Source organism: Myotis yumanensis, unplaced genomic scaffold (assembly GCF_028538775.1).
Source record: "Myotis yumanensis isolate MYYU_CA2020_CCGP unplaced genomic scaffold, mMyoYum1.0.hap1 SCAF_12, whole genome shotgun sequence".
Taxonomy (NCBI): domain Eukaryota; kingdom Metazoa; phylum Chordata; class Mammalia; order Chiroptera; family Vespertilionidae; genus Myotis; species Myotis yumanensis.
This window is the reverse complement of record NW_027223763.1, coordinates 60,162,937-60,183,919: the sequence shown is the minus strand read 5'-3', so window position 1 is coordinate 60,183,919 and position 20,983 is coordinate 60,162,937. Positions and strand designations below refer to the sequence as shown.

The window sequence follows — 20,983 nt, the reverse complement described above, 5'->3', positions numbered from 1 at the left end:
GCTGGTAACCACGGAAAAGAATGTCTTGCAACTGTGAGCACCAAGATAGCAAACTGCCTCAGAAAACTCCTTAAACAATAAAATCCTAGCAGTCCATGCCCAGAAGGGAAACTCATCAGGAACCTCGGCGGGTTGGATCATGTATGAAGTCGAGGTGGAGAGGAGCTGGTGAAACTCACTGTGTGGGAGGCTTGATTGCTTTCTGCCAATATTCCATTTGACAGCTTGTTGCAGATGGGTTCCTCTTCCTCATACAGCTTGAAACATGTCAGGGGAAATGTGTCCCACTTTCCTCCACCAGCTTTAAAATTTCAAAAGGCAAGACAGCGGTATGAATTCAGAGGGAGTCATGAGGGAAATAAGTTGACACCACACTTTAAAGTTCCAGAAGTTAAAGAGGAGTGAAAGTGGGTCATCTTTTAATGAACTAATAGAAAGGCATTGCCACAGTGGGAACTGATGATCCAACTATTTGAACATGCATGAGATTCATCTCAATCCTTGGCATTTTCAATGTTCCTGACACGTGTCCCCTTAAGCCTGGCTGGCAGTAAGGGACTCAGGTGCCAGTCTAAGTAACACAGTGATGCTGGCACTGAGGGACTCGGGTGCCAGTCTAAATAACACAGTGATGCTGTCACAGCATCGTCGTCCAGGTGTCATCGTTGTCTTCATGTATCCCAACCCAGCTAGATCTTAACACATGCATGCCTTGTCTTTTTGTAACTAAAGTTTTGAGTAAAATTTTCATGTGGTTGAGTCATTGAAAAATGAATTCTTTGACCCTTTTAAAGAAAACCTTAGCCAGTATAATAACTGCAAGAGGCTTCAGTTAATATTAGTCATAGGAAAAGAAGAAAAACTGTAGCAAACAACTGAGAAAATAATTTTAAAACCAGGTTAAAAAATTTAGAATCTCAAGCATTATATTGGGCCAGATCAGGTAAACTGATATTCTATGACTTTATTGTTCATTAGTTTAACTTTTAAATTTAGATGACTTTGTATAGACTTCAATTTTTCTAGAATTCTAAAAAAAATCAAATAAATAGGTTTTGTTGTTGTTACAATGTTCCTAATGACCTATGAAGCAAATATTTTAGCAGCATCTTTTTAATTGATAAATGCATTTTATCCTCATCCTTTGAATATTAGGAATCCATATATATTGCATATGCCAATTCCTGTTTAATCAAAATCTTAAATTGACCTTATCAATTCATTCTACCAGTTTCAAATAAACGAGTATACTGGGCTGTTTATAAGGCACCTTTCTCCCATAGAGCCTTAGTATGGGTCTCTTTCTGGTCTAACATTCCTATTTTCTTTTCTGAAAACTTGAGAACCAGTGAGTCAGCACAGCATGTTCAATGTTGCAGAGAAATATACTGCAAAGCTTAGAGGCCTTTGGCCCGTTCTCCAGGCTGCTATTCATTAGCTCTTGCCTTCTGATTCCGCCTCTATATTTTGTCAAGTGATGCGACTGTACTTGGCATTTCAGGAGGAATTCTCACAATCTTTGGCAAAGTGAACTGCAGTAGTTCATCCATTATCCAGAACTCAGATGTCAGATTACAAACAACTTCAAACATCTGGAATAGCACAAAGCCAGGTTTAATGGGAGAGGGGGGAAGTGTTGGGAACATATACATGTGTGTTTTATAGGATTTTTTTTTTTGGTCTGGACTTGGAACAGATAAAAATAACATTAGTAGCCAGGGGTTCTAATCCTGAAACCCTGAGACCATTCCTGCTTGTGTTTATGCACAGCCTCACAAAAGGATTCCTGTTCATAAGGATGACCATAGGTCATTAACACACACACACACACACACACACACACACACACACACACACACACACGCATGCCGAGCGCACACACTCAATGTTACAGATATTTTGTTACAAAAGAGAGGGAAGAATTGTGTGTTTTGAAAGATTTTAATCAGTGAAAACATGAAAAATGGGAGAGTAAAATTACTTAATTTTTAAAAAGTTGTACTTCATGTATTCACAAGTTATTCCCTGGAGATTCTTGGGAGCTCAGGTGTTGTGGAACTTCATTTAATAGGTGACTAGATTCAGATTTTATGAGAGTTCTCCAAGTAGGAGATATCTGTACCCCTTCTCCAAAAATGTGCAGTTTTCTTTGCACTTGTAATTTCTCTTCAATGCTCACAATTCGTTCCAGAAGAAAGTCAGCGTCTTAGAAGTTATTCTAATATGTCTTAAGGAATTTGGGAAGAATATAACAAAATTTAGGTGGGAAAAAAATCAATCTTATGGCTAAGTAAGGACTTCAGAACATGAATTAATATACTAGGGTTGGAGTCAGGGTAACATGCCCTGAATTGATAGGCCTAACAAGTAATGCTCATAAAAGCCTCTTAGAAACACATTGGTTTGTGAAGGACAAATGTCGGTCTTTAATCAAGCACTTTTCTAATTATGCGAATGCTTTTTGTTCAATGGCAAGCTGATATCAATGTTTGTAATGGGTGAGAACATTGTTTCTTGATGATATGAAACGATTGTAATTTTTGGTCTCAAAAGTACATACTATTCATAAATGTGGCTGACAAATACATTTAAAATGTTTTATTTCTGCATTCAAAGCATCCTTTTAGACATGGTGACTAAAAGTGTGCCTGTCATTATTGTATATAACAACCAATACAAATTTAATAGCTAATAGGTTTGAAGCCTTTCTGCTGGTGACATGTCTCCATTGCCCCCAAATGAGGACATTCTGTCTTCTTCCAGCTTTCCAGTGGTGCCTACTTTCTTCCTTCATCTACTGTATTCAGCAAATATTTATAAATCATCTGCCAGTTGTCTAGATACTAGGTGCCAGGGTTACAGCAATGAACAAAACAGATGAAGACAGAAAAGAAACAAAGAACTATATGATATAATATTAATCAATGGTAAATACTGAGGAAAAATAAGACAGGGAAGGGGGACAGAGCAAGACGGGTGTCTGTTTTAGCCTGGGTTTTGAAAAAGGTTCCCTAGAGGTGATTTTTGAGTACAGACCTAAATTAAGTGAGGGAGCGAATCATGCCAATATCTAGGGCAGTGCTTCTTAACTGGGGGTGATTTTGCCTCTCGAGGGACTTTCTGGTTGTCACAACCTGGTCAACGTGGGAGCAGGGGGGTGGGAGAGTTGCTATTTGCCTCTAGTAGGTAGAGGCCAGAAATGCTGCTAAACATCCTAGAATGCACAGGGCCGCCCCCTGTAACAAAGAATTCCCCAGCCCAAGGTATTAATGGTGCTGAGGTTAAGGAATCCTGATCCAGGGAAACAGCATTCGGGCCAAAAAGGAACTAAAAACACAACCGGCTCTGAGATGGGAACATATTTGACACGTTGGAGGAAGGCCTTGTGTCTGGAGCACAGTGACAGGGATACTTACCCAGGAAAAGAATTCAAAGGAGAGCTTAGGACCAGGTTGTGTGGGATAGTGGTCAGGAACTCTACTTCTCCATTCTTCACCGCTGCCTCCCACTCTGCTAAGCTCCTCTTCCACAAACCCCCTAGGAGATGTCCAGAGAAACTGACTCTGGGTCTTTGTAGGAGAAAAGGATTTCACATACTTGTTTAGCTGAAGAGTAAGTTCTCCACACCCATCTTGCATAGTGATGGCGGTATCTTAGCACTGGCTTTCCAACGATCGAAATCTGTTCACTGAAGTTGTAGAATGGAGCTCTCCAAAATGGTAGCCACTAGTCTCATGTAGCTATTTGAATTTAAATTAGTGAAAATGAAATAAAATTAAAAAGTCACTTCATCAGATGTACTAACCACATTTTAAGCGCTCAATGGCCATATGGCTGGCATTTGGGAGAGCTCAGATATAGAGCATTTTCCTCATTGTTTTATTGGGAAATGCTGCTGTCAAGTAATTAATGACATAAGGAACCTTTGAATTGAGCAGTTATTTCCACTTGTGAGAGATAAGGAAACTAGAACCAAGAAAGGTCACCTGAGATGCCCAGGTAACTGTATCAGGTTTTGTCCCATAAGAAAACACCCCAAAAACTTAGTAGCTCAAAACAGAAATCATTTCTTTAGATTGCAGTTCTGTGGGTCATCAATTTGGACTGGACTCACCATGGCAGTTCTTCTGGTTTCAGCTGGCTTAACACACGTGACTGCCAGGTCAACTGCTGAGTTAGTTGGGAGTGGTTGGCCTAGGCTAGCCTCCGCCATGATGGCTCATTATGTACTCTTCATGTCTGTCATCTCTAGAAGATTGCTCGGAGCTAGTTCACATGGTAGTGGTGTCAGGGATCTTGGAACAAGAACCAAAGGCTAGGTTTGGGCCACCCACATCATTTCTAATTTATTGCATTGGCGAAAGGAAGTCATAACACAAGTCCTGATTCACAGGGTAGAGAAATGGACTCTTGCTGGGAGGAGCTGCAAAGAGTTGTGACCATTTTTAAATGTACTATCATCCCATAGCTAAGAAGTTGAAAATCGGACCTCAAACCCAAGTCTGTTATGTCTAGTGGTGTTACTACTCTAAATTTCTCAGAGCTTTTCCTCACCTCTTTCTCTGCTGTCTTCCAAGTCCTGTTTCATTAAAACGTATGTGTTTGCTCTCCAGGCCATTTAGAAATTTCCAAAACAAGACAAGAACCTTGGATTCTGGAAAATGGTGTATATTCAATTAGTACTCAACTAATTCTCTTATATTATCCTACCCAGGAAAATGACAGATCCTTTTAAGTAAATAATTAAAAAACAAACTTTATTTTATAAAATATGTAAGAAGAATTTTGAGAAAATATTTTTAACCTTTGAGGCAAATGGTAGCCCCCCAAAAAATGACCATCTAAAGAACAAGCTTAATTTTGAAATGGAGGCACACTGAGGGAAATCAGACTAAGAAGCTGGAGCACAGGGGAGTCTCAGGGTAGGGACAGAATATGAACTTAGGGTGAGTGCTTCTATAGAAGGTAAAAGAAGATTGTGAATGATTATAATCCTAGGGAAACAACACAGGTGTTAAGTAGACTCATTTAACATGATTGTAGTCAATGCTTTCTTGTACTATTAATCTCTTTAAAATTATAGCCAAAATTCTGCTATGAAAATTTGAACAGCCTTTTTGGAAAATAGGTTGGCAAGATACATTAAAGGACTTAAAGTTTTGTTAAAATTTTCTCAGAATTTCCATTTCACAGAGTTTATCTAAACAAATGCTCAAATATACAGTCAACAAGGAATGTCCATGAATGTTAATGGCAGTGATGGTTGTGAATGTAAAAAATTAGTAACAATCTAATTGAGCGACAATAAAGCAATCAGTAAATCTGTTATGCTAATTATTAAAAATAAAGTTTTTAAGCAGGCTAGAAGAGGTTGATGGGGGAGGAAAGAAGGACCTATGTAAACTTTCAACAATAAAGCTTTTATAAAAATAAAATAAAGTTTTTATAAACAGTAAAATCTTTAGGCTAGAAGATTAGTGGGGTAAAATGATTAAATCTGTATATATGTTCTAATTCTAATTTTGAATAACTATACTTTATATTTTGAATGAAATATAATGAAACATGAATTATTTTTATAATCAGAGAACATTTTTAAAAATTTACTTTATATAATATAAAGTATTTGAAAACCATTCACCTCTGAGGAGAGTTATATTCAAATGCTATTGCTTTTAGACAAACGGCCAAAAATTTAGAGGTATAAATAGATCCAAAGTAATTCATGAATTTATCTGAATCCTTCCCAAAGCAACTTTTAAGGATAAGTTGATGAGATGTTTTACTTACTAAATAGAGTTCTATTTAACTTATTTTTTTTTAAGTAAAAGAAATCTTGAATCAATCTTTTTCAAAAACTTCAGGGACAGGTTTCAGTTTTACATGGAGTTTCATGTATTTCAGTCATGAGCACTTCTTTGTCTTAGATTTAGCCACTAATGAATCCTACTCTTTTATATTCAGATTCTTTGTTTTCATTGTAGCTCTTTCTTACTTAAAAAACTTTACATGGTTAAAAAATTAAAACAGTACAAAAATGATCACAGTGAAAAAAAAGTCTCCCCACCCCAGATCCTCAGTCCCCCAATGTCCCTTCCCACGAGGACACTGTTAGATGGATTCTTCCATCAATAGTCTAAGGTGGTACATGCATTTTTATGTGAATAGACTCCCACCCTTTTTTTTAATACATATTTTTTATTGATTTCAGAGAGGACAGGAGAGGGAAACAGAGGCAGAAACATCAATGATGAGAGAGAATCATTAATCAGCTGCCTTCTGCATGTGCCCTACTGGGGATCAAGCCCACAACCTGTGCATATGCCCTTGACTGGAACCATACCCGGGACCCTTCAGTCCTCAGGTCGACACTCTATCCACTGAGCCAAACCAGCTAGGGCAGCTCCTACCCCTTTTTTCACGAATGAGACCATATTATACACTCTGTACTACACCTTTTTTTTCTTCCTATTTTATTTATCTGGGAGATGATTTTGCATGAGCACTTAGAGATCTCTCCATCTTCCCAGGAACCATATGGAATCCTGGTCTGCAGTCAAGAGCTTTAACCCCCTCAGCCTCTGGGACAGTTTTCTGTGTTGCTCTTATCCTGACCTTCCTCAGGCTCTTCCTGCTAAGACATTTCGTGACTTCTCAGGAGGACAGATGCCATGGTGTCATTCAGGGACACAGCAAAGGTTCCCGTACTGTCCCCTGGACTCTGCAGATGATGAGCAGGTGACTGCCAGATTTATGCTTCATTAACCAGCCCATTTTCCTCAGTTATTTCAAGGAACGGTCCCAAAGTCCTTTCAAGGGTGGAAACTTGATTTTGGAGCTCCCGGTTCTGAGTCCTCCTCACTGTACAATTTTCCACCTGCCCACACTGCAGCTTCTGCTTCGCTTTTCTGCCCACACACCCGAGATCTTGTTCTCAGTTCTGAGTATTACTCAGCAACTCTGTTTTCTAACTTTAAAAACAAGTTGAAAGGACAAAGTCCCTACCAAATCGCAGATGTAGATTTCACATTTCTACTTAGTACACTGTATGTTATGTGCTTTGGTTTCTTTAGTTAGATGCCACGCTTAAATTCCAGGCATTACCCTTATATTGTACAAGCAATATAGCTCCAGTTTAAAGGATGAAAAACGTTAATTAGTTTCCTCAGTCAGTAGAGTTTACCCTCACTCATAAATTTGCTGAGATCTTGGTAGTGGATGCCTTTAAAATCTTCTCTAAGTGCTTATGGCAGTAGCTTTCAAATTTTGTGGTGTCAGGTCGCCTTTACAGACTTAGAAATTATTGAGAACCCTAAAGAGCGTTCGTTTATGTGGGTTATATTTTCCCCTATTTACCATACTTGAAATTAAAAGTGAGGGAAAAAATTAAAACCCGAGAAAAATCCGCGTGCATATGACATTAGCCATCAGAGCAGTGGCATCATTGTCAACATGTAGTCTCTGGAAAATGCCAGAATATGCTTTGAAGGAATGAAAGCAGAAAAGGCAACTACTGTCTTAGTTTTATTGTGAAAGCAGTGTTGACCTCACAACACCCTGCATGGAAATGCACCGACCCTCAAGGATCCCTAAACTCCACTTTGAGGACTGCTGGCCTCTTCTACACATTTGAAACAATTGCTTTGCAAGGAGAGCCAGGTATTTTGTGTCCAGAAATATTTCTCTCACTGCCACTTAGTTAATCGTGGCCTGAAGTGACTGACCTTAGGTCTCCATGCGGAGGACAAGAAGGAAATAAGCATTTGTTATGTATATTTTCAGTGTCTCTTCCATCATCCCCCACTTTCAGTTTATCACCAATCTCACTCCTTTTGCAATCATCCGTTTGCACTGACATTGGCCTTGTTCAAACTGGGATTATCTCTCACTGCGTTAATGCAGCAGCCTCTTAGCTGCTCTCTAGTCCTCCTGTCTTGCTTCCATGCCTTCCTCCATGCTGTGGCCAGAGCATTCTTCCTAAAACTCCGAGCAGAACATACCGAGTCTGAGAACTCACATTGCCCTCTGGGTAAGTTAGACTTCCTCTGCATGGCTTTCAGGGCCATTCATGACTGGGCTCTGCCGACCTCTCCAGTGTCACTTCCGTTCTTTCCACGCCCCCACCCTCTACCCCAGATTCATACCCTAACTATTTTAGTTTCCAATCACCTGAATATGCACGCTCTTTAAATGTGGTGTTCCCACCATTGAAACCTTATTACACTGATTCAATTCCTGTGGGTTGTTTTCTTCCACTTCAGCCTGTTGGCTCATGTTTATTTTCCTAGAAAGAACTCAGTGAAAACATAAAAGGAATGAGGAATATAGTTTTATTACTTTTATTTTTTTTTTTTCAAGAGTCGTGGTTACAGCAGAAAATACAGGTAAGCAAACACAGAAGAAAGTTTTAATCTCCTTTAACTCCACCACGGTTGGGATTTTGGTATATAATGTTATCTGTCTCTCTTACTGTCTTGCTGTCTCTCTCTTTCTCTCTATATCTGCCTCTCTCATTCTCTCATATGTATGAATTTATACATATTTTTAAATCTTTACCAATGTAATATCATACAGAAAATAATTCTTGTGAAATCAGCCTGTTTAATTGCCATTTAACTGCAAATATCTTCTTTTTTGTGTGGGGGAAGGAGTCGGGGGAGAAGGGGGGAATGGGAATGGTGGGGCTCCTCCCCAGAGGGAGAGCGCGCCTACAGATACCTTCCCATGCCGCTAATCATCGCCTCGGGGCGTCTCTAGCTTTAAGGCTTGTGAATCACTGGGGAACTTGTTAGAAATGCCGAATCTCAGACCTGGCTCCAGAGCTACTGAATCAGATGCTGCATTTTAACAAGTTTCAGGTGAAGGTGATGGACCATATTTCAGTTGCAGAGGTTGACATACTTTCTGAAGACTGTTGTGTCCCCAGGGTCAATGTATTGAAGTTTATGTGATTAAGCACCATGTTGTCAAACATCAGTGTTATTTCCAATTTCCTGTAAGTGTGAGGCACATCTGAATAAATATTAGCACACATCCATCATTACTTCCTTAGGAAAAAATACCCTGTAAGTAGTTTGCTGGAGCATACATCCTTTTAAGGGAAATCATTTCTTTTTAAAGAATCCAAAACAGTAATGAATTCCACCTCAGAAAACATAAGACTAAAGTGTAGGCGTGGCACTTCCTGTCGTCTGCATTTCCCCATCAGCAGTGAACCAGGACACAGCTTTCTTTGATAACTTTGGTAATTGTGATCACACTGTTCTTATTATTTGAAGTGCCTTCCCTCTATCTTCTCTTTTTTAAAAAAAATATATATATATTATTGATTTTTTACAGAGAGGAAGGAAGAGGGATAGAGAGTTAGAAACATCAATGAGAGAGAAACATCGATCAGCTGCCTCCTGCATACCCCCTACTGGGGATGTGCCCACAACCAAGGTACATGTCCTTGACTGGAATCGAACCCAGGACCCTTCAGTCGGCAGGCCGACGCTCTATTCACTGAGCCAAACCGACTAGGGCTCTATCTTCTCTTCATGTCATTTTGTCCACCCTTAATATGCAGTTCTAATGTCACTCCAAAAAGTCTTCCCTAACTGTCCAACTTAAAGTGGGCTTGTTTGCTTAATATTTTCACCATTATCCTCTGCGCCAAATATCTCAAAGCATACTTATTTACTTTCTCTTGATGCCATTTAAACGTATCACTTGGCACTGCCCTAGGGAATGGATCTTCAGTGCACTGCATCCGGGTCCTCTGCAGCACCTCTCATGGCAGTTTACACCAGAGAAAGATTTGGTGTGGTGGAAGGAACACATGACCTGCAATGAGAAGGCCTGTGTTTGAGGCCCAGCTCTGTCATTTACCATCTGTGTAATCAAAGAGCGAGTCATGTAACCTCTCTGAGCCCTAGTTTTGTCATCTGTAAAACGGTAATAATATCTATGGTGCTTAACTACCAAATCACTTAACGAGGATGTTGTGCAAATTAAGACTATAAACCATAATTTTTTTTCCCAACATCTAAGAATTACTTTAGTGAATTACACTAAAGAGTTTCAATTTAGGGCTTATCTGTCTCTATAAACTCTGCCTCATCAATGCAAGTCACATTCTTTCACTCAGCCTACCCCTCACCAGAAAGAGCATATCTGCCTGGCCAATGTTGCTCAGTGCTTGAGCATTGACCTATAAACAGTGCAATTCCTCATCAGGATATAAGCCCAGGTTTTGGGCTCGATCCCCAGTAGGGGGTGTGCAAGAGGCAACCCATTGATGATTATTTCTCATCATTGATGTTTCCTTCTCTCCTTCCCTCTCCCTCTCTGAAATCAACAAAAATACAGTGGGGCCTTGACTTACGAGTTGAATTCGTTCCGTGATGGAGCTCGTAACTCAAATTACTCGTATGTCAAATCAAAAAGTGAACGAGTGAGACACGTGATGCTGGGCTGATGTTGTGGCATTCACTGTGACGTTCACTGCGCCAACTAGCGGTGGGGTATCTGAAGCTGGCTCGTAACCCGAATTTTAGCTCGCAACTCAAAGCAAAAAATTGGCTGAGAGACGGCTCGTATCTCGAAAAACTCGTTAGTCTGGACACTCGTAAGTCAAGGCCCCACTGTATTTTAAAATTCAAAAAATAAAAAAGAAAGAGCATATCTGGGGCTCAAGGACCTTTTCCAGACAGCAGCATCTGACAGGAATTAAACAGTGTTAGTTCTTATCGCATTTATGCTTCCTATTTATGTTAAGCAATGTTGGTTCTCTAGTTATAGGGGTGATATGAAGCCCACTTTTTAAGTAACATTTAAGTTTTTAAAAAAGGCAAGTCAATTTAAAGTCAAATGGTTGGTAAATAATAGAGCATAAGTCATGAAAATATGGCAAAATATCATGCTGATGTTATAAAAATGACTGAAGGTTGGGCAATTTCTACCTATGGGAAGCCCCCTTCCAACTGCGTAGCAATACGTATATAGATATCTGTTGTTATGTTAGCTATGGTGTGGGTTGTTCTCCAACAGAGCCCTAGACATAATAGATTCTCAAGAAACACCACACAACTGTGATTTAAAACTGACTGAAAAAGCCAACATTCTGTTTTCCTGACAAACAACTATCCACTGTTTCAGCTTACACATCCAAAGGACACAAAGAAGAGAGTTTGTTTCTGATAAAGAAGTTGGATATAATGGTAGTAAGGGAATTGATCAAAGTAACTGGGATGGCTCAACATACACCAGTTACACCTGGGTGCAAACAGACAGTATGTTACTTGGCAACAAGGCCTTTCTCTTTATTACCAAAAACGGTATTTGAAGAGTAGCTATTGTACAGAGGATACTTTGCCGGGAAAGATTTGGCAAAATCCTGCATTTATGGAAAAACAAAAGGTTTACTATGTTCTGGATTAACATAATTACTACTATTGTATTAGAACTCACAAAAAGGTCACATCACATTTTTCAATTAACTTCGATGACATCTCTCAAAGAGGGGGCAAGTATTATTAATTCTCCCTCTATCAGGGATGGGGCTGTCTGGCCCATGGCCCATATAAGGCCTGCAAAATCATTGGGTCTGGCCCTGCCAAAGAATTAGGGGTGAGTTAATTAAATGCTTGACCAAATATAGCAGGCTAATTTTTAAGTTGATAGTTTTGTATGGCCCGTGAGTGATGTTTTAAATATCCAAATGGCCCTTGGCAGAAAATAGGTTCCCCACCTCTGCTGTAGATAAAGACTTATAATCAGTCACAGAGAGCTTAATGATTCGACTAAGATCATAGGGTTATTTATTGCCAAAATGAAAAACAAAAGATGCTCACTCTGTAGACGTCTTGTAATTTTGTCATTAATACCCATCCAGGACATGCTTCTGGAACACTACATCTTCTTGTTGATCTGAGTATTAAATGGTTTGATTCAGTGTTTCTAGACTTGGATTGTGCAATAGCTGGATTAAATTAGGTGATATTAAATTAAATAGTGGCATTTAATTAAGTTAGATGAGATTAAGATGAGCCCTGATGTGTTTGGTTTTAAGAGAGCAAAGGGGAATGAGTCTTTGATTAGAAGGATGCTGACCAATTCACTTCTTTTTTTTTTTTAAGAATTTCAATTTTTAATGAACAGAATATCTTAGTGGCTCCTTTTAAGTCATAACATATTTACATGTTTGAGTCTTGTTAAATATTATTATTACAATTGCTTATGGACTAAAAGCCTGATAAAAATGAATGGAATGGAGTCTTTTACAGTGTATTTTTTTTCTCCATTTGCATCTCTCCCTACACTCAGTACACTTTCTGCTCTTCTCTGTCCCTGAGGATGTTGAACCTTGTAGACCAGTTTTTCTCAACCTGTGGGTCGAGACTCCTTTGGGGGTCGAACGACCCTTTCACAGGGGTCGCCTAAGACCATCGGAAAACACATATATAATTACATATTGTTTTTTGTGATTAATCACTATGCTTTAACTGTGTTCAATTTGTAACAATGAAAATACATCCCGCATATCAGACATTTACATTACGATTCATAACAGTAGCAAAATTACAGTTATGAAGTAGCAACGAAAATAATTTTATGGTTGGGGGTCACCACAACATGAGGAACTGTATTAAAGGTCGAGGCATTAGGAAGGTTGAGAACCACTGTTGTAGACTAAGTAACCAGGGCTCTTTGCCTTCTTGCTTCCAGTTGAATTGGGCCCATGACAGAAGGCAGGCGGATGGGAGGAGAGAGAGGTTGGGCATCACTACAGCTCCTGGTGAGCAGCCCCTCTTGCATGGCTACAGCTCCTATTAGACTCTTATAACCTCATTTCTCCCTTTACTCTTCAGGTGGTGGCTTGCTGCTGTTGCTAGCTGCTGGGTACTCACTCCTCTATAAATCACTTCTTGAATTCCTCTTCTCTTTATAATCAAAACCAAAGCAGGAGAATGAGGTGATTAAAATCTAAGGCCCTGGAGTTGAACCAGTTTAGTTCCAAATCCTGATTCTACCATTATCCATAGGATCTTGGGCAGTTATTTAATGTCTCTGATCTTTGGCCCAGTTATAAAATGGGAAGAATAACAGTCCTTATATACTTATAACAAGGATTTCATGCGTGTGTTTTTAAAAAATGTGTTTAGAACAGTGCCTGCCAGGGGTATAGAAATACTACAAGGTGGAAAACGTTTCTGAAAGGGAAAGTGTGAGCTCATGTTTAGACATTTCAGGCCCCTCTGGGGTTTACAGTCCTCCTCTGGAGAGGAAGTTATTCTCTTACCTCAAATGATGGCAAATGCCCTTTGGATCTCTTGTTTCTTTCATTGACAGGTTGTTATTATCAAAAAAAGTTCTAAGCAGAACGTTTTCCATGTTGTCTTCAAGCCTTTGTCTCATAGGAGACTTTCTACTCCTTTACTAACATTGTCACTTTGTTGTCCTAATGTCACCTCTACTGAAACAGAACTCAATATCACCTCCTCAAACTCAGGTTCTCTTCTGACTCTCCATGGCTATCATCCTCCCATAGTGGCCTAGAACTCATTCCTTAGAACTCTGGGAGATGGTGTAAAACACACATGTGGTAGCCTAAATAATGGCAACCCCTCCCCCCAAAAGAGCCATGTCCTAATCCACAGAACCTGTGAATGTGTTGGTAAATGTGGTGACTCTACAGATATGACTACATTAAGGGTCTTGAGTTGGGAAGACATCCTGGATTATCCAAGGGACCCAAAGTAATCTCAAGAGGGAGGCAGCAGGGTCAGAGTCAGAGAGAGATCTGAAGGTGCTAAGCTGCCGACTTTGAAGATGGAGGAAGGAGCCAAGAGCCAAGGAGTGGGAGCAGCATCTAGGAGATGGAAAGGCAAGGAAATAGATTCTCCCCCTAGCATCTCCAGAAATAACACGGCTCTAATAACACCTCGATTATACCCATTTTGGAGTCCTGACTTCCGAAACTGTTAGATAAATTTATGTGCTTTAAGCCTTTAAGCTTTTTTTATAGCAGCATTAGGAAATGAATAAAGCACAACTCAGAGTTCCTCCACCCAAAGGGCAAGCGAGCCGGGGTGTTTATATATTGCCTATGAGTCATTGGCTGAGGGCTGCTGGGTGTGGGCTGTCAATTCTTCAGCTGTCAGATGAAGGGAGATACACGCTAGCAGTCAGAAGTCAGCCAGAGCTAAAACTTCAGGGACATGGACGGGGCACCAACAGAACCTGCCACAATGTGTCCTTCACCTGCTCTTCCTATCTGATCTGCCCCCACTATCATCTCCCCTTTGGACCAACCCTGCCAATCAACCTCCCAGAACCTTACAGATTAATCTTCCCAGAACAGGGAGAGCCTGAAGTGGGTTTCTCCCTTTCTCAAACATCTTCAATGGTTCCATAAGGAAAGACCTTTACAAAAGGGAGCCCAGAGGTCAAAATAATAAAACCCAAGGCTGGATCCCCTGATACTTTCATCTTGATCCTTGAACTGTAAATGTGGGCCTGCAGGAGGGAGAGCAGATGTGCTTAGGTATCTATTGTTTACAGAGTTCCAGGCTTGACATATGAATCTTTGGAGCCTTGAAATATAGATCCCTTAGGTCTGCATTCCTCAGAATAGCAGCAACACCATGAGGAAGTGAGAAAATTGATTTGAAAATGGAGAAGGTTAATTAAAGGAAACATTGAAGATGTGAGGTTGTCAATTGACAGGAGCCTGAGAAACTGAGTTCTGCACATTTGCGGAACGTCACACATATATTTAGATGAACCCAGAATCTAAGGAGACCTGATATCGGAAATAACTTCCGTGCACCAAAGCAAGGACGCGTCCCCCCTTCCTGCTCCGCCTGCCCTAGTGGGAAGTGCAAAAGCTTCCGAGCCTTTGTATAGCAGGCTGTGGGCTCAAATGATTCCCTTAAAATTTGTCCACAATCCTCACACTGATTTTCCCAAGTTATGCTTTGTGCTACCTATGGGTCCAAACCATAAAGGGTAGAGAAATGGAAAAAAAAAAAAGAGTTTATACATCTTAAACATATCAAAAATAAATAGGCTTTTAACTGAAAACAGGAAGTGCTGCTGCTGGAGTATTTTTATCCTTATTTCATAGTAAGGGCGGGGCAGAGCCTAAGAAAGGAAGGAAACTAACCTACACTGAGCACTGCACAGGTGCTTGGTTCCCATTGATGCTCTGAAGAAGGTGTTAGTATCTGCACTTTGTAATCGATGAGGCTGGGTTCAAAGACATTACATAATTTGATTGATATAATAAAATTAAGAAGTGTTCATTTGGGATTTGAACCTCAATCTGATTCTAGCATCTGTAGTCTGTCTTATTTATCTCATGCACGACATAACTTACATTTATATGGTGCTTTTCAAAGCATTTTTCTTATGCCCTCTCTAAACTTCATCTGTGAGGCATATTTAATGGGTAAAATTGCAAAGGCTCAGACCTGTTTGTCCCAAAGCGGTTCAGCCAGTAAGCAGTGAAGCAGGTCTGAATCATGAGGCTCCGGTCTCGTGGCCTTTCTAGTCTGTTGTGTCCAGACCAGAAGGGGCTGAGTCATGCAGACTGAACCCAGTTGGTAGCAAGCAATTCATTTCAGAGACTCAATCTCATCAGAAAAAAACTAAGACATTGTGTTTTTTCTTAATTATTAAAGTAATGGAATCGGCTTAAAGAACATTTGGACAACATGGAAAAGAAAAAAATAAAAATCACCTGTAATATCACCCCCCCCAAAAAATAATGACAGGTATTATTTTGATTCATGTATTAGAGATATGTATGTGTATTATATTTTTAGAAAAGTAAGATTATGCTGGCTATAGTTTATAGTAATATCCTGTTTTCTCATTAGCATTTGATGATGATAGTTCCCCAGGTCATTAGGTAATCTTTAAAAACTGCCTTATATAACCTAATATCACATGAACATAACCTTAACTTAGTTACACATTTACTTACTGTTGAACACAGATATCATTCCTGGTTGTAAACTATTACTCATCATGCTGCAATTTGGGAATCTAAACATAAAATTTACATATCCAAAAGCAGTACATGAAAGGGCCAATTTCTCCACCTGGAGTGTTGTTATTTTAAAACTTCTGCAAGATTGATAGCTGCAAAAAATGTCTTTTCGTTTGCATTTTACAGATGGCAGCCAAGTTGAACTTGCTTCCCCCTGTGTACTTGATCAGATGTTCTGATCCACACACAGTACCAGGTTTGTTTCTGTTCTGCCACAGTCCTCAGAGACCCAGCAGGAGGTAGAAGATGATCAAATATTAAAATAACTCCCCAAACTCCTATATCAAGCCATGTGCCAGCATGAGAGTGTCAGCACCTCCAGACAGGAATGGAGTGTTATTCATCTTTCTTATTCCCAGTTCCAGGCTCTGAGCCAAATACCTGGCAGATTCTCGATACATTCGCTTAAACCATTGCAATAGAACAGGTTCTTATTTCAGATTTCTAACTTGCTCTGTGACTTTCAACAAGTTAGGTCACCTCTCTGTGCCTCCATGCCTTCAGCTATAAATGAATGGAAACGTGTCGCCACATGCTGAGTGAACTAAGTGCTAGAGAAACGCTGTAGCTTCCATACAAAAGGCCTCTATGTGCATGGGTGCATGTCACCGGGAGGACTCCTTTCCCGCCCCACAGAAGGTGGCCAATTCCATGTGATTTAGAGACTCGGGCGTACAGTTCCCTCCCACTTTTCGTGCTGATGGACTGTGGTTGGAGCCCATTTCATTTTGTTCCTCTGCCTATTCTCAGAGTCTAGCAGAGTGTGTGGCCCAAAGGAACTATCTATGAGGAAGGAAGGAAGGAAGGAAATCATTAATGATCAAGGGATGGGTGAATGGAAAATTAGAGCTGGATGAGATCACCCGAGAGGTCCTCTTCTTGGTTACTGTTTTATTTTTGCAAACATATCTATGTTAGCATCCTCGCCTTAGTCGCACTTGCTAGAATAAATGTAAACAACTAGCCAGGTAAATTTAATTTGATAAAAATTTTCCATATTAAAACATTTTTATTCCTCTATGCTTTGCTTTGTTGTATTATTGGTCATGGCCTTCATGTTTATTAATAAAGAAGGATAGATTTTTCACTTTTAGAAGAAGTATGAAACCGTGATTTGATTACAAATTTATTTTTCAGATGAACTTTGTAACCATATCAAAAGAATGGAGTTATTGTTTCCACTTCCAAAGCTAATTTATTTTTTAATTTTAATTTAAGTATAGTTGGTGTACAATACTTTATTAGTTATATTAGTTTCAGGTATACAATATAGTGATTTGATATTTTTATACCTTACAATGTAGTGAGTACTTATGAAGCCAATGAAAACTGGAAAGCATAAATTGCATTCTTTGAAGACCTTTTTTCCCCTAAAAAATGAACATGTTTATTTCCACCTACTAAATATGCATGTTTTTAAAGTTTCACTACTTGGTATACAATCTGCAGTATTTCTAAAATGTAAGGAAATTAAACAAATCCATTCATAACTTTTCATGTATCATTTAGTTATGTAATTAAAATGACAGACTTCTCATGCTTTTCTCAATTCCCAACTGATTTGTCTAGTTAGAAGAAATTAGTGCCAAAGAAATAAGGCATTTGTTATATAATTGCAGAAGTTATTACAATTTTAAAAGCCTTTGATACAACCACTTATCTGAGGGACTTAATTCACTGATGAGACCTTAAAACATTGATAAACATGTTTTTAAATTTCTTAGCATTTCAATTTTGGACTACAACTGTTAAATGCCCAAAATATACTGTGTGGCCAGATTATTATGACCACCCCATCAGTACAATGAAGTGAATTAGTTATGCAAATAATAATAATAAAACCTTAAGGGTATTTGCTTAGGAAGTTTTCAATATTCAGCATTTTTGGAAGTGTCAATGAAGTACTGATGTGGTGGTCATAATAATCTGGCTGGTCATAATAATCTGGCCCCTCAGTGTATTCATAATTTTCCCCATATGTAGCCTACACAGCATTTAGTATAAAATAGCTGGACATGGCATGTAATTTATTGGGACCTATTATAATACTTTTGACATTTCAGGTTTTATCCCTGGCTCGGGAGGGAATGGGAGGCAACTGATTGATGTTTCTCTCTCATATTGATGTTTCTCTCTTCCTGTCCCTTTCTCTCTCTAAAAAGCAATCAAAACATATCCTTGGTGAAGATTAAGAATAAAAAAAGTCAATAAGGTGGCTTCAGTCTCCTCATGCAGTATTGTAGTTTACCATCAAATAGTATTAAATTACAGTCCGACTTTTCAAGCATGACTCAAAGAAAATCTAGTAGGCCATTGTTAGTGTCTGTAATGTTCAGAAGGGAAAAAACATTCTTGAAATCTGCCTTTCAAAGTCTATTTTCAAGGTTCAGGTTTCAACTCTTTTACGACTTTTTAGAGATAAGTGACTTGTTTCTGATTAATAGGATTTTCCATGAAGCCTGGAAAGAATTTTAAAAATATACTTTTAATTATGTGTACATAATTACCATTCATTTATGACCTAAGTTTGTCCTAAGGTAGCCACTGCTTTTAGAGATGGGAAAATGCAGTGAACTCCTTGGTCGTTTTTCATTCCTTTCTGGGGCCAGGAGGTAATAATAGTGCCCGTACCTCTTGCAACAGGCCCGCAGTTGACTGTTTTGCTCAGCTTCCTAATTCCAGTACTTACCTGCAGACCCACCGTCCCTTGGAGTGTCAAGCTAAGACTTGGTCCGAGCAGAGGGGAGGGACCTAGGAGGGGGTGTGGAAGTAGCCCTAAGCGCAGGCTCCCTGGGTAATTCTCAGGGGAGGAACTTTTATCCTCACATGTGGGGTTTCTGACTTGAAGTCCAGTACTTGTTCTGTATCCTGGTATTTTGCAGTGAGTGGCATAAATACCACTGTGGCACTTGAAAAGATTTTAGGTGGTACAACAAACATTTTTAGTGATTATATACTGACTTTGACATATACTATTAAAAGCATATAACTTGTATACTAAACCCATGATTTCTCTTAATTTATTACCTAGAACCATCAATGAGGTATTTAAATGAAGGAAAAGTGAATCCACTTTTAAAAAACATTAAGTTAGTAATAATATAGGTAGTCCAACCGAGCCACACTGGTGAGGGCTTCTCTTTATTCTTTTAATTACATGTTTTAGTTTCTCTATAGTTAAAATATGCCAGTAGTAAAAGATAAGACATGGTTTCCTTTCTGAATTGTAAGGAAAAAGATGCTTTATGGATTTTGTGACTTCAATGGAGTAATTTCTTATCCTTCTAATTATTCTATTGGCTCAACCTGCTTTATTTTTCTTCCTAGCACTTGCCATTATATGTCACTATCATACTTGCTATATTTATTGTCTCTTGCCTCCACTAGGCTGTAAGCTGTATGAAGTAGAACTTTGTATTCTTCATGTAGTCTCCCAAGCACCTAGCAAAATGCCCAGCACATAGAAGGTGCGCAGTAAAACACTGCTAAATGAATGTTGATTAGTGACTAAACTTTACAATTACCAAATCCTCTCATTTTTCAAGCTCTACCCATCAGTTAGCAGATCTGAAAAACACATACTTGTCAGCCATTTGACTTTTAGCCTGGTCACTTAACCACAAAAGCTCTTACAATTCATGTCTCTGTGTATAAAATGGAGATACCATCAACTCCTAGGGCCTTTATGAAAGTAAATGAAGTGACATTCATGAAAGTGTTGATCTCTCATGGTAAGCATCTATGTATCTATCCATGTGTCTGTCTATGTTTGAATTAAACCCTGTGGCACAGGATCTGACCCATAGTGAGTGAACCATAACTATTTATTAGCTTATTCATTTTTTATTAACAATTTTACTACAAATGTGATTATTTCCTTTCTAGTCATTGGTGGCCCTATCTAAAACCAGGGACAAGTAATCAATAGATGAAAGCATTGCCTTTAAATGCCTTCACTCTTACCTTTTTTATATCTACAATATGAAGAGGTTTAAAAACATGGTGTTCTCCCAGTGAAGTACATTTAGAGGCCAAAAATAGAACAGTACATTGAGAGACTGATAAGCACTAAAGTTGTCTTTTCTGTTCCTCCTAAAAAGTCAGTTTTGTTTTTTAGATGCTTCTCATATACAAAAAACAGTGTTAGAAAAAGGAAGCATTTGAGTTTTAAAAATATGATTTCTAAGGCACTCTTTATTTTCCCTCCCTCCTTCCACCCTCCTTTCCTCCCTCCCTCTCCTCCTTCCTTCCTTCTTTCCTTAGCTCTCCTCCTTCCTTCCCTCCCTCCCACTTCTCCTTCCTTCCTTCTTTCCTTAACTCTCCTCTCTTTTTCTCCCCCCCCCCCCCATTCTATTTGCAATCACTTTTAGATTATCTTTCAAGTTCAGATTTAACAGGAATGTATCGGCCTGCCTTAGGGACCCAGCATCTTATCAGCAACATTTTTGTATGTTCCCTCATTTTGGTTCTGCTACAATACAACAAAGGGGGACATGATTCCCTCGTTATTCAGTAAAAGAGACCGAGGTCCTAGAGCAGTTATATGATGTGCCTGAAGCCACACAGGTGGTAAACCAGAAAGCCAGGGTGATCATACCTGGGTTTTCCCCACTCTAAATTCAAGGCTGTTTTCATAGAGTATTAGTTCCATACTCTAGACTAAAATGGAATTTTTTATTTTGCACATTTAACAGCACCTTTCTTCATTAAGATTTCTACAAGCCGAACAAATTGATTTGCAAGTTATTTATAGAAATCATTTCACCCATCACTGAAAACGGTCTTTGCAGAGCTTTTCAAAAATGCACAAAAATATTGCGTGGCAGTTTAATGAAATAGAAAAAAAAGAGAAAGAATTATTGGAAACTACCGAGTGTTTATGCATAAACACATGAAGACATACGTGGGGGCATAGAGACGACTCCCCACTGCACTGCCGGGGCTGAC

The 20,983-nt window shown here is 39.1% G+C and overlaps 1 protein-coding gene across 12 annotated transcripts in view; it reads left to right on the top strand.

Annotated features, from left to right (window-relative positions):
* SLC24A2 (solute carrier family 24 member 2) overlaps window positions 1-20,983 on the top strand; it is a 227,382-nt gene that overhangs the window by 54,148 nt on the left and 152,251 nt on the right. The gene's annotated exons all lie outside the window — the stretch shown is intronic.